This window comes from Sciurus carolinensis, chromosome 13 (assembly GCF_902686445.1).
Source record: "Sciurus carolinensis chromosome 13, mSciCar1.2, whole genome shotgun sequence".
In the NCBI taxonomy this organism is placed as follows: domain Eukaryota; kingdom Metazoa; phylum Chordata; class Mammalia; order Rodentia; family Sciuridae; genus Sciurus; species Sciurus carolinensis.
This window is the reverse complement of record NC_062225.1, coordinates 13,439,316-13,453,051: the sequence shown is the minus strand read 5'-3', so window position 1 is coordinate 13,453,051 and position 13,736 is coordinate 13,439,316. Positions and strand designations below refer to the sequence as shown.

Here is a 13,736-nt window from a genome sequence, read left to right as displayed (position 1 = left end):
CCATTGGGAGGGACCGACCTAGTTATAGTAATATTTGTGGAACTGGTGAAAAAATAGTGGACGAGTAAATGAGCAAATGGATGAATGTATATCTTGGCTCCATGGATTCTGAATATTTGCTCCCAGCAACTTCGTGAAAAGAAGGATCTGGTGGGTCTCTACAGCCATCTCTCTGATGGTAGCAACTTGACCTTGCATCTCAGATTCAAGAGGTTTTAGCAGCTACATGAGAAAAAATTGTGCAAACATGGGGGAAATGCCATTAAATTTAGACCCTTTGCCCCCATGGGCTATAGGCATGCATTGCTTAATGACAGAAATATGTTTGGGAAGTGTGTCACTGGGCAGTTTCATTGTGTGAACTTCATACAGTGTACTTCCTCACACTACGATGGCTACAGTGTCCCTAGGCATTGTATGTGGGGTCCATTGTTGATCGAACCATCTCTATGTGGTGCATAACTGTGCTTCAATAACTAAATGCAACTTTGTTTTTTTGTTTTTTTCTTTTGTTTTGTTTTGGTGCCGGGTATTGACCCCTCAGTCTTATGCATGTAAGGGTGTGATCTACCATTGTGCTGTACCCTTAGCCCAAACATAACTTTCTAGCTGGACTTTGCAAACACTAGCATTCCTTCCTCCCCCTCATCCCCTCGTTTCCCCTGCACAGGACAGCTGTGTGCCCAGCCCGGTCACCAGGCAGTTAACCTTACTGCCTATCCACCCCTCCACACACCTGTGCATATTTGTTCTGTCAGAGTAAATCCTGGGTCTCTGCTCCCCTGACATCCCCCAAGGCTGCCACTTCAGCCAGAAACACTAACATAACAATAGATGGCTCCTCCCTCCCTGAGGGTTGGATTCACTTTGATTTTTTTTTCCTTCTCTAAGGAGTCTCAGTAAGTTAACCTTGCTAAGTCTCCCCACCCCTGCAAGCTGGTACTACCGGGCTGCTCGCTCCATCCCGCTCAAACCGTAGCCCTCCCGTGTCATCGAGACTTGCACATTTCCTGCGTGGGTCCCCACGCTCCATTTTCAGTGTTCCCTGACAACTGAGTTGTCCGGAACTTTGCCGCCTGATTCCTGGGGAACCTCATTTCCACCTGAGCACTCGGGCTCTTCTCGCTACCTGTCCTTTCCCTCCTCTCCACAGTCCTTCTCCTCTCGCCGTCTCAGCACCTGCTCTGCCACACGGTCCCCCCTCCATTCCTTTCCTGCCTGCCCTCAGCTCACAACCCACTCAGGTATGTGCACCGAAGCACAGGAACCCAGTAGGTCACCTCCGACTTTCCCATCAGGATCATCAGCGTCTTCAGGAGAAGAGACATTTTTACTTTGCTTTCAATTGTTCCATGTCCTTTGTTATTTAAGTATGATGTTTATTAGAGAAGAATCTACATGGATCAATGCACTCTAAGGAGAGCCAGGACCAGGCCTATCACTCGGATGGCAAATAAATATCCACTTGAGTGGCAACCCAATGACTGGTAAGGCCTCAACAGAGTGGGGTTTGGAGATTAAAGGAGTCTAGTGCGCCTCTAGACCAGGGGAAGACTGACTGCAACCCGTGGGTGATGTCCCCCAGGCCATGGGAGAGAGAGCTGCACGCAGGCCACGCGTCTGCTGACCCATGCCCGCGAGCTCTGTTCCCCTCGGTGGACTCACCTTAGGGAGCGGAGCCTTTGGACTCCACGCGGCTTGGGAGTCCCCAGTGTCGCCTGGGAATTGTGTGAGTTCCTTAGTGGAAAATGACTTTTGTGTCTCATGTTGCACTCACTCTTCTTTTGTGGGAAAGTGTGTGAAGCTGGGGACCAGAGGAGAGCCCATGGCTTCTACAAGAAACATCATCTATTCAGGTTTGTTCTGTTTTTAAGCACAAAGGGCATTCTGAAGAGAAACACACTTTGACAAGCCAGATTCTTTAAAGGGCAGTTAAACAGAGCCCCCAGACACTAAACTGTGCACCTACCCCAGAGCTATCTCTATGACAATAATAGTGATCTCCAACTTTCCAAGGGAACTATGCTCCAAGACCCCCAGTGGATGTCTGAAACTGCAGAATAATTCCCAAATGTACTACACTTTGCTTATACATATATACCTATGATAAAGTTTAATTTATAAAATAGGCACAGTAAGAAATTAATGATAATAAAATAGAGCAATCATAACAAGAAATGATGTCACTTAAAACTTATGATTTTTTCATTTCTAGAAATTTCCATTTAACATTTTCTTTTAAATTGAGAAAAATGAAACTGTAACAAATAAGGAGACCTTAAAAAGTTAAGAATGACCCCTGTCATGGAAGGAGACCTGCTTTTTAACATGATTCTTAATGATCCAAAATAGACTGTCAGGCTCCTCGGGCACCTGGCTCTCAGACTTGAGTTCTTCTAGTGTCACAGGCCAGTTCTGGTCCAGCTGACCGTTTTGGGGCTGTGGCCCCATGATCTCTACTTGTCTCTGGCTGTCTACTGAACCCTGGGTATTCATGTGGGATCCTAGTCCTCCTTACCATTCTTTTTGTTTTTAATATTTTTTTAGATGTTCATAGACCTCTATTTTATTCATTTATTTATATGCAGTGCTGAGAATCGAACCCAGTGCCTCATGCATGCTGGGCAAGCGCTCTACCACTGAGCCCAGCCCCAGCCCCTCCTTACCACTCTTGATATCTATTTAAGCAGCATGATCCATAAGAAGTGAATCCCTAATAGTTGATTTCTTGGAAGTTATGCTTCTATCCAAAGTCCTCTGGCAGCTTCTGAATGTGGATGCAAATGGCTACAGCTGTGTTTCTCCAATGTTCTGTGCCCAGATTCTTACCTGAAATTCCACTCTCTCTGTGTGTGTGGGGGGGTGTCATTTCTTCTTTGGAAGAGAAGGTGAGATGGGTTGCTCCATTTCCACACTCCCCCCGACACTTGCTCTGTCATGCTGTCAGTGTCCCCTGCCACACACACCAACCACCCTTCCTTATCAAAGCTTCTTCAGTCAGGTTGTGCCTAAAAGCATGCATCTGATACTCGGAGGGATCCATTGGTTCTTCTATGGCCGTACAACTAGGAAATGAGTCTTGGGCTGACTGTGGGAAGAGGGCTGAATAAAAGGAGGGTGAGTTAGTAAGAGGATGCAAGGGAGGGAGAAAACAAGAGCAACGCCCTTCCTAGAGCTGCGAAATTCTTAAACAACAAAGGATAAAGAAAACGCTTCCTCTTTAAAACAATTCTCCTCAAAGATCAAAATTTCTTTTTCAATTCGAGTGTTTTTTATTAAGCCCTAAGAATAAACAGAACTTTTTAAGGGTCTTTCTGGTTTGTAAAACACATTATCATCTTCATGACAGTTTCCTAAAGGGAATCTGCAGGTCCACACGGAACTTTCTTGCTCTCCTTTGCAGGGCTGGGACACTGGGAGAAGTCAGGGGAAGCTCTTGCCATGCCCACCTGTGCTTCCAGGTCTGCTTCCCCTGCTATGTGGCTTCCGGCAGCTTCTGATTATTTGAGGTGTGTGTGGCGGGTATTATTGAAATAATGCAATGGAAGGCACAATCCTCTGAGCTTCCCAGCAGACAATCAAACATCTGCTTTGATTGAGAGGTACTCTGGTCCTCTCATCCCTTGATTCTCCCCTGTGAACCCTGATCTTCCGTTTGCAAAGCCCTGCAGTGGGTAGTGCCAGAGCCACCAGGGGAAGCTACAGAGTGGGTCTTCACCCAACCAACAGTGGGTGCACTTCAGGTGTCCGAGTTCAAAGTCCCTCTACTTTGTAGCTTGCACAGACTTTGCCGTCTAGGAAAAAGGATGTCACCCCTACATTCGCTTTTTCCCTAAACCACAGTCCTCACTGTGAAGGGAAGCTGGGTCCACTTGCCATTACACAGTAGTGTGTGAAGAACCTTCCTGAGCCTGCCCTCAGGAATCCTGAGGCCTTGAAGAGTCCCCTACTCCTCTCAAGACAGTGTTGTGATCTGGCTGGACATTGTCAACTGGTTGACTGCATATCTCACCTTTACTGGACCAGAGGTTGTACAGACATTTGGTCAAACATTATTCTGGGTGAGTCTGTGGAGGTATTTCCAGCAGAGATGAGCACTTGAATAGTAGCCTGAGAAAAGCACCTTGCTCTCGCCGATGTTGGTGGGCCTTGCCCAATTAACTGATGGCTTTGATAGAACGAAAAGGCCGACCTCCCCAGAGTAAGAGAATTCTTTCTGCCTGACTATATTTAAGTTGAGACATCAGCTCTTTCCTGTCTTTGGACTTGAACTGAAACATCAGCTCTGCCTGGGCTTGAGACTGCCAGCCTTCAGAGAGGAGCTCACGCCATTGGCTCTCCTGGTTCTCAGATCTTAGAACCCTACCATCAGCTCTGCCGGGTATCTAGCCTGCCAACTCAGCATGCAGATCACCTCCAGAATTTCATAAGCCAATTCCTTATGGCAGATATAGAAAATAAAATCTCATTTATGGTATTATATTTTGGATCTTAAATGTCCCCACACACTCACGTGTTAAAGGCTTGGTCTCCAGCTTGGCACTATTGGGGCGTGGGAACCTTTAAGAGGTGGAGTCTAGGGGAGAGTCTAAATCATTGAGAGAATGTCCTTGAAGGGGATACACCCCCTTCCTCTTCCATTTTCTATTTCAAGTCCAAGCCATGAAGTGAACAGCTTTGTCTGCACAAGCTTCCGCCATGATGATGTGCTACCTCACTACAGGGTCAAAAGTGATGGTGCCATTCAATCATGAACAGAAACCTCCAAAACTATGAGCCAAAGTAAACCTTTCCTCTCTCAAGTACTTTGTTACAGTAACAGGAAGTTGAGTAACACAGTAGATACACACACACTCCCACACACATGCATATGCCGTTTTTCTAGAGAATCCTAACGGTGATAAATGAGACTAAATGAGGAAAGCCAAAGATCTGATGTGCAGAAGGCTGACAACCCTCTCCTTTCCTTTGTTTCCAGGGTCCCAGAGACTGGAACCTGAATCTCAACCTCAGACCACAGTCACCAGATGCTCAGCAGCAGATTCCTGTGAGGTCCACCTCCATCTCCACCCCTGGAAGAGGCCCTCAGGGGTAAAGGGGGGTTCAGTGCAAAATGGGGCTCAATATTCCTACTAATAAGAATTGTTTTTAAAATGTCCTAAGGGGTTAGGGGTTCGCATTGTTTGATCACGGTGACCACTGTGGTCTCTCCACAGTTATTTCCAAAGCCCTCACTTACACACCAAGGATCCAGCCTCGTCCAAAGTGGATTCCTCTGATAAGCAGAAAGAGGCCAAGGTGGAATCTGGACTTGGATGGTCTCTCGATGATGACTGAAAGAGACGCAGTGCAGCTGTGTGTCACTTGACGGGGTTAAGTTTCCCAAATGAGTCCTTCGTCAACTTGGTTATCGCGCAAACACCATAGTGTGTACTCACGCAGACCAAAGTGGAACATGACTAGGCAATATAATCTTGTGTGATGTGATCTCATCTCACTGTAAACGTGGTTCCTCGTTGACCAAAACATCGTTATGCAGTGCGCTGTATTGTCAAATGGCTCAACCTCTTTTCTTTTTCTATGTTCATACGAGGACCTGGGAGAAAAGAAAAAAGAGGAAAAGAAGTAGAAAAAGAAAAGAAAAACTTTCCCTGAACCTCATTACTCCTACACAGTTTTATCACAAACAAGTGGCAACTCCACATCTGGGCACAGGAAACCAACTTCCTTCACCCTCTTCTCCAGTTCCTGTTACCCAGGATGGAGTCTAAGTGGAAATGACTGGAATAGTCCAGGTTGGAGCTCAGAGCTTGGGTGCCAGCATCAAAAGGATGCTGTGAGGCTGTGACTGGAGGGGCCCGGGGTGGGCATATTCTCACTTTTAAATCTGGATAACTAAGACTGAATTGGATGAATAGAAAGACATCACGAAAACAAAGTGGTTTGGGTGAGAGGGGATTAGAATTCACAGGTGCTGAGAATTTGTGTGACTTCCCTCGTTAAACAAAGTTCTCAAACTTGGAATATTGCATAAGTGGTCCCAGGAAGGACTGATAAGATGTGAAGGGCAGGAGTTAGCTCTGCTTACATATAGCACAGAAAGAACTAACCGTGTGCTAAATAAGCACTGAAATGCTTTCTGTTTAGACTTCAAAGAGGCTCAAGGACAGAGCAGATGTGTCCCGGCAGCCTCTCCTGTGATAACGAGACCCTTCACCCCAGTGCACCAATGGCAAGCCAACAACCTGTGTGCAGAGCGAAGGGAAAACATCGCTGATAAAACGCCCTCCAAATGGCAGACGGAGTGCAAATATGAACATCAATACCTGGGTTTCATGGGATACGGGATCAAAGCAGGCAGACCGTTTACAGGTAAGTAAATGCAACAACTCAATGCACAGCAGCAGCTTTAGGAAAGTAAATATGAAATTTCATGAGACCCTGCAGTACTCACAAAGCTAAAAAAATTCGAGTAAATGTCCAGTGTGGTCAGTTCAAAGTCAGTTCCATCTTTCTGGGCAACAGCTTGTCACTATGTATAAGAAGAGCAACACACTCGTTTCTAACTCAGTATTCCAAAGCTTCGGGAATCATATCACCACACAAAAATTATATACCACTGTAAAAGGTAGGAAGCTCTGCACATGCTCACAAAGATGGAATTGTTTATGTGACTTATGGCATCTTAAGTCAGACGCATATAGGCCTAAACAATTACTTTATAAATGGAGACACCCAAGAGAGGTAAAATGGCAAAGAGTTTTTATCTGAACTGCCAATACCCTTGTTTGGAAAGTGCATCTCTGAGTCCTGGTCCATGCTCCTTCCTACTGCTAAAGCAGAATTTCCTCTCTCCAGAATTAATTCTTTGAGAACAAAGCAAGGGATAGCAGTCCTAAGAAACAGTGATTATCAGGAAAAGTTTATTTTCATAATTAAATATAAACTATTCTTCTTGGATTTGATCTATTCTCATCCCTAGAATGAGACATATCTGGAAAGAAATACACCTTCAAATAGTTGGAGAAATAGGGGTTCATATCTCCAGTGATTTTCAACATGACCATGTTTTCTGGGACTGCCAAAGTTTTCATGATTTATTGATCAAAATCCACAAAGATTGTTAGAATAATTTCTTTCAGATTTGGTGTATTTTTTGTCGGGCACAATGGTGCATGCCTATAATCCCAGCTACTTGGGAAGCTGAGGCAGGAGGATTGTGAGTTCAAAAATAGCCTCGGCAACTCAGCAAGGCCCTAAACAACTTAGCAAGACCCTGTCTCAAAATATAAAATAAAAAGGGCTGTGAATGTGGCAAAGTGGTTTAGCACCCCTGGGTTCAATCCCTGCTACAAAAAAAAAAAACAAAAAAACAGATTTGATGTATTTTTTTTTCAAAGTGATGGTTAAAAACTGCTTTTACAAGTATTATGAAATATTTACTCAAGTAGGTAGATCTTTGACTTTGTTTTTTCTTATAACATTACCCTTGTTACCTCCTAACAACAAGATATAAATACTATACTATTACTAAGATTTTGGCGTTCTCTAGCTTTCATTAAATGCGTAAGAAATGTTTAATCATAATTAGTCTATTTTAGGGATTCGTTTCCAATAAAATTTTGCCTTTTATGTTTTATTACGTATTAAAATTGGTAATATATTTATATTGTGATCAATCATGTACTTAAATAATAATTATATTAATAGCATATAATTATGATTTTATGTAATATAAAATTTATATAAATATAAGATTTATATTTATATAAATCATACCATAATTATAATAAATATTCTAAATAATAATTATAATAAAAATTTAATCTGGAAGAAAAATTAATATTTATATATTACGGTCTCATTGAAATGGTAAAATTCCAGTTTCCATACATTCACTTTGTATGGTAGGATAATCAATAAAACACTTTCAAGGATAACGATATATTATGAATGTAACAGTGGTCCACTTTATGCTTTAAATATGCAACCCTTGCTGCTCTGCCATTGCGACTTATTTTCTAAAATGACGAGTTTTTCGAGTTTTTCTTCCTCTCTCTGTCCCCCTCCATAATTTCTCCCCCTCCCTAATCTCAGGGAAAACAGGATCACCTTCCTTCCCCATCCAGCTGTCCTTGAGCACACACCCACCACAGGAATGAAGTAGCTCAGACTTGGGGATGGCACCAGATCTCAGAAACCACCATCTCCCAAATTAACCAGTGAATTACAACTGCTGACAGCATACTTGGAATGTAGACTTTTAATCACCTCTTTAAAAATTCCCTGTTCCCTCTGTAGGCAGAATCCAGTCTCTGGGACAGGAGTCCCCTGTTTCTCTCCTTTGCTAGCAAAGCAGTAAAACTTCTGTTTCCTTTTCCTCAAAACCATGTCCTTCTTATTGGCACTGGAGACAAGGACTGAGCTTTTGGGTAACATAAAAAAAAAAAGCCATGGAGAAATTGATTTGGATACACAATTTCAAGAAGGAAATTCTACCTTTGTTCATGGATATTTGATAAATTATCATTATCATTTTGAAATTCCTTTGGAAACTTTTTTTTTATTGTAAACAAATGGGATACATGTTGTTTCTCTGTTTGTACATGGCGTAAAGGCATACCATTTGTGTAATCATAAATTTACATAGAGTAATGCTGTTTGATTCATTTAGTTGTTTTTTTCCCTCCCCCCCACCCCTCCCATCCCTCTTTTCCCTCTATACAGTCCTTCCTTCCTCCATTCTTGCCCCCCTCCCTAACCCTAACTCTAACCCTAACACTAACCCCTCCCACCCCCCATTCTGTGTCATCATCCGCTTATCAGTGAGATCATTCATCCTTTGGTTTTTTTGAGATTGGCTTATCTCACTTAGCATGATATTCTCCAATTTCATCCATTTGCCTGCAAATGCCATAATTTTATCATTCTTTATGGCTGAGTAATATTTCATTGTATATATATACCACAGTTTCTTTATCCGTTCATCAATTGAAGGACATCTAGGTTGGTTCCACAATCTGGCTATTGTGAACTGAGCAGCTATGAACATTGATGTGGCTGTATCTCTGAAATATGCTGATTTTAAGTCCTTTGGGTATAGGCCAAGGAGTGGGATAGCTGGGTCAAATGGTGGTTCCATTCCAAGTTTTCTAAGGAATCTCCACACTGCTTTCCAGAGTGGCTGCACTAATTTGCAACCCCACCAGCAATGTATGAGTGTACCTTTCTCCCACATCCTCGCCAACACCTGTTGTTGCTTGTATTCTTGATAATTGCCATTCGAATTGGGGTGAGATGGAATCTTAGGGTGGTTTTGATTTGCATTTCTCTTATTACTAGAGATGTTGAACATTTTTCCATATGTTTGTTGATTGCTTGTAGATCTTCTTCTGTGAAGTGTCTATTCATTTCCTTAGCCCATTTGTCGATTGGATTATTTGCATTCTTGGTGTAGAGTTTTTTGAGTTCTTTATAGATTCTGGAGATTAGTGCTCTATCTGAAGTATGATTGGCAAAGATTTTCTCCCACTCTGTAGGCTCTTTCTTTGCATTGCTGATAGTTTCCTTTGCTGAGAGATAGTTTGAATCTATCCCAGTTATTAATTCTTGCTTTTATTTCTTGTGCTATGGGAGTCCTGTTGAGGAAGTCTGGTCCTAAGCCGACATGTTGAAGCTCTGGACCTACTTTTTCTTCTATAAGGTGCACTGATCCTGCACCTGATCTCTGATCTGATTCCGAGGTCCTTAATCCATTTTGAGTTTAGTTTCGCGCATGGTGAGAGATATGGGTTTAGTTTCATTCTGTTGCATATGGATTTCCAATTCTCCCAGCACCATTTGTTGAAGAGGTTATCTTTTCCCCATTGCATATTTTTGGCCCCTTTGTCTAGTATGAGAAAATTGTATTTATTTGGGTTTGTGTCCGTGTCCTCGATTCTGTACCATTGATCCACCTTTCTATTTTGGTACCAATACCATGCCGTTTTTGTTACTATTGCTTTGTAGTAGAGTTGAAGATCGGGTATTGCGATACCCCCTGCTTCACTCTTTCTACTGAGGATTGCTTTAGATATTCTGGGTTTTTTATTCTTCCAGATGAATTTCATAATTTCTTGCTCTATTTCTGTAAGGTACATTGGAAACTTTTTTTAAGGGATGGATTGTTTAATTATCTTGAGTTAATCTTTCCACATGTGTACATATATTAGAACATCACATTGCACTGCATAAATAGATGCAATTATTGCTTGAAAATTAAAAATAGAAAATTTTAAATGGAATCCATTTGAAAATACTTGCAAAAACATGTTGAGCCAACTCAAAAGTTTAGTAACAATTTTTAAAAGTTTAATTGCATTTTTCTTCATTCCCCACTTGTGTATTTTTTAAAATTTGTTCTAATTAGTTATACATGACAGCAGAATGCATTTTGACTCATTGTACACAAATGGAGCACAGCTTCTCATTTCTCTGGTTGTACACAATGCAGTCACACCATTCTTCTAATCATACACGTGCACAAGTTAATAAGGTCCCTCTCATTCCACCATCTTCCCCCGAATGCCCCCTCCCCTCCCCTCGTTCCCCTCGACCCAATCCAAAATTCCTCCTTTCTTCCCTTCCCCCACCGTCCTTATGGATCAGCATCCACTTATCAGAAAAAACATTTGGCCTTTGGTTTAAGGGGAGTCGGCTTACTTCGCTTAACATGATATTCTCCAGTTTCATTCATTCACCTGCAAATGCCATAATTTCATTCTTCTTTAATAATAATATTAATTTAATATTACACTTTCCTTCTTGAAATTGTGTTTCCAATTCAATTTCTCCATGACTTTTATTTAATATTTGAGTAATATTCCATTGTGTATATATCCACAGTTTCTTTATCCATCATTCATCTCTTGAAGGACATTTAGGTTGGTTCCACAGTTTAGCTATTGTGGATTGAGCTGCTATAAACGTTGATGTGGCTGCACCATGGTAGTGTACTGACTGTAAGTCCTTTGAGTATAGACTGAGGAGTGGGATAGCTGGGTCAAGTTTTTGAAGGAATCTCCATACTGCTTTTGAGAGTGGTTGCACCAGCAATGAATGAGTGTACCGCTTCCCCCACGTCCTCACCAACACTTATTGATGCTTGTACTCTTAATTGCCATTCATACTGGAGTGAGATGAAATCTTAGAGTAGTTTTGATTTGCATTCTCTAATTGCTAGAGATATTGAACAGTTTTTCATATATTTGTTGATTGATTGTATATCTTCTTCTGTGAACCATCTGCTCAGTTCCTTAGCCTATTTGTTGATTGGGTTATTGTTTTTTTGGTTAAGTTTTTTGAATTCTTTATATATACTGGAGATTAGTGCTCTATCTGATGTGCATGTGGTAAAGATTTTCTCCCACTCTGTAGACACTCTCTTCATGTTATCAATTGTTTCCTTTGCTGAGAAGAAACTTTTTAGTTTGAATGCATCCCATTTATTGATTCTTTTTTTTTTTTGAGAAGTGTTAAATATTCTTTATTTAATATTATACATAAGTCACACTAAAATGCCTTTCCATAAGGAAAAGACAGCATTTGAGATACAGGGAATTCTAATTAAATTGGCATGGTCAACAAAAATATAGACACTGCTTCCTTATCTTCAACCATTGCCTTCAATAGGCTACAAACACAAATCGAAACACACGTGAATCATGCTTGGTTCTGAGAGTGAAGGGATTTCCCCCATATTTAAACATATTCACATAATTAGTTATATAAACCTAAATATAAACCAGTTTTGAGATGTCATTCACCATTTTTTGAAATACTGAATATTACTAATTAAGTCCAACCATAACTTTAAAAAGGGGAAAGTGATAGAATTTACTGAAGTGGGAGTATAACCAAAATAATAATTTAACTACAAGTCAATTTTACTTATATCAGGACTGTCCAACAAAAATAATTTTGTCAGTCATTCATGATCTGAATTCTGGTGTATCACATCACTTAAATTATGGTGCACATAAAAAAGCCATGAGACATTTGTTTGGTAATAAACAAGGCAGTGGCTATTACTCATTAGTAGCGTTTTTGAGGAAAGCTATTAAGTCTGCCCTTTCTCCCTTCTTCTTAATGCCAGCGAAGATCACTTTTGTTCCAGGGATGTACTTTTTGGGATTCTCCAAATACTCCATCAGTGTATCCTCTCCCCAGGTGATGCCTTTGTCCTTGTTGGCATCTGTGTAAGAGAATCCAGCAACCTGACCTGTCTTCCGCCCAAACAGTCCATGGAGATTTGGCCCAGTCTTGTGTTTGCTCCCTTTTCCACAGTGTGGCACTGGGCACACTTCTGAACAAAGATCTTCTTGCCTTTCTCAACATCACCCATTTTTAATTCGTTTTTTTGTCGCTAGTGCAAAGAAGTTTCCCGCTCAGAAGCCGGACATCCCACTCTCTCCCATTTATTGATTCTTGATTTTATTTCTTGCTCTTTAGGAATCTTATTAAGGAAATGATGTCCTAAGTCAACATGATGAAGATTTGGACCTACTTTTTATTCTATTAGGCACAGGGTCTCTGGTCTAATTCCTAGGTCCTTGACCCATTTTGAGTTGAGTTTTGTGCAAGGTGAGAAACAGGGAGTTAATTTCATTTTGCTGCATATAGATTTCCAGTTTTCCCAGCACCACCTGTTGAACAGGCTATCTTTTCTCCATCGTATTTTTATGACACCTTTGACTAGTATGAGATAACTGTACTTATGTAGGTTTATCTCCGTGTCCTCTATTCTGTACCATTGGTCTATGTGTCCATTTTGGTGCCAATACCATGCTGTTTTTGTTACAATAGCTCTGTAGTAGAGTTTAAGATCTGGTATTGTGATGCCTCCTGATCTACTCTCTTCTTGCTAAGGATTGTTTTGGCTATTCTGGGTCTCTTATTTTTCCAAATGAATTTCATGATTGCTTTTCTATTTCTATGAGGAATATTATTGGGATTTTAATTGGAATTGCATTGAATCTGTATAACAGGTTTGGTAGTATGGCCATTTTGACAATATTGATTCTGCCTATCCAAGGCAAGGGAGATCTTTCCATCTTATAATATCTTCTTTAATTACTTTCTTTAGTGTTCTGTAGTTTTCAGTGTAGAAGTCTTTCACTTCTTTTGTTAGGTTGATTGCCAATTTTTTTTTTTTTTTTGAGGCTATTGTGAATGGGGAAGCTTTCCTAATTTCTTTTTCAGAGGATTGCTCACTTATGTACAGAAATGAATTTGATTTTTGGCTGTTGATTTTATATCCTGCTACTTTGCTGAATTCACTTATTAGTTCTAGAAGTTTTCTGGTGGAATTTTTTGGATCCCTAAGTACAGAATCATGTCGTTACAAATAGTGATAGTTTGAGTTCTTCTTTTCCTATTCATATCCCTTTAATTTCTTTTGTCTAATTGCTCTGGCTAGAGTTTCCAGGACTATGTTGAATAGCAGAAGTAAAAGAGGGCATCCCTGTCTTGTTCCAATTTTTAGAGGGAATACTTTCAATTTTTCTCCATTTAGAATGATGTTGGTTTTGGGCTTGCACAGATAGCTTTTACAATGTTGAAATATGTTCCTATTATCCCTAGTTTTTCTAGAGTTTTGAACATGAAGGGGTGTTGTATTCTGTCAAATGCTTTTTCTGCATCTACTGATATGAACATATGGTTCTTATCTTTAGGTCTATTGATGTGATGAATTACAT

At 40.8% G+C, this 13,736-nt stretch overlaps 1 pseudogene; it reads right to left on the bottom strand.

The window, feature by feature from the left end:
• Nucleotides 1-11,503: 11,503 nt before the first annotated feature.
• LOC124963432 (cytochrome c, somatic-like) lies at nucleotides 11,504-12,439 on the bottom strand (annotated as a pseudogene).
• Between the last annotated feature and the right edge of the window lie 1,297 nt (nucleotides 12,440-13,736).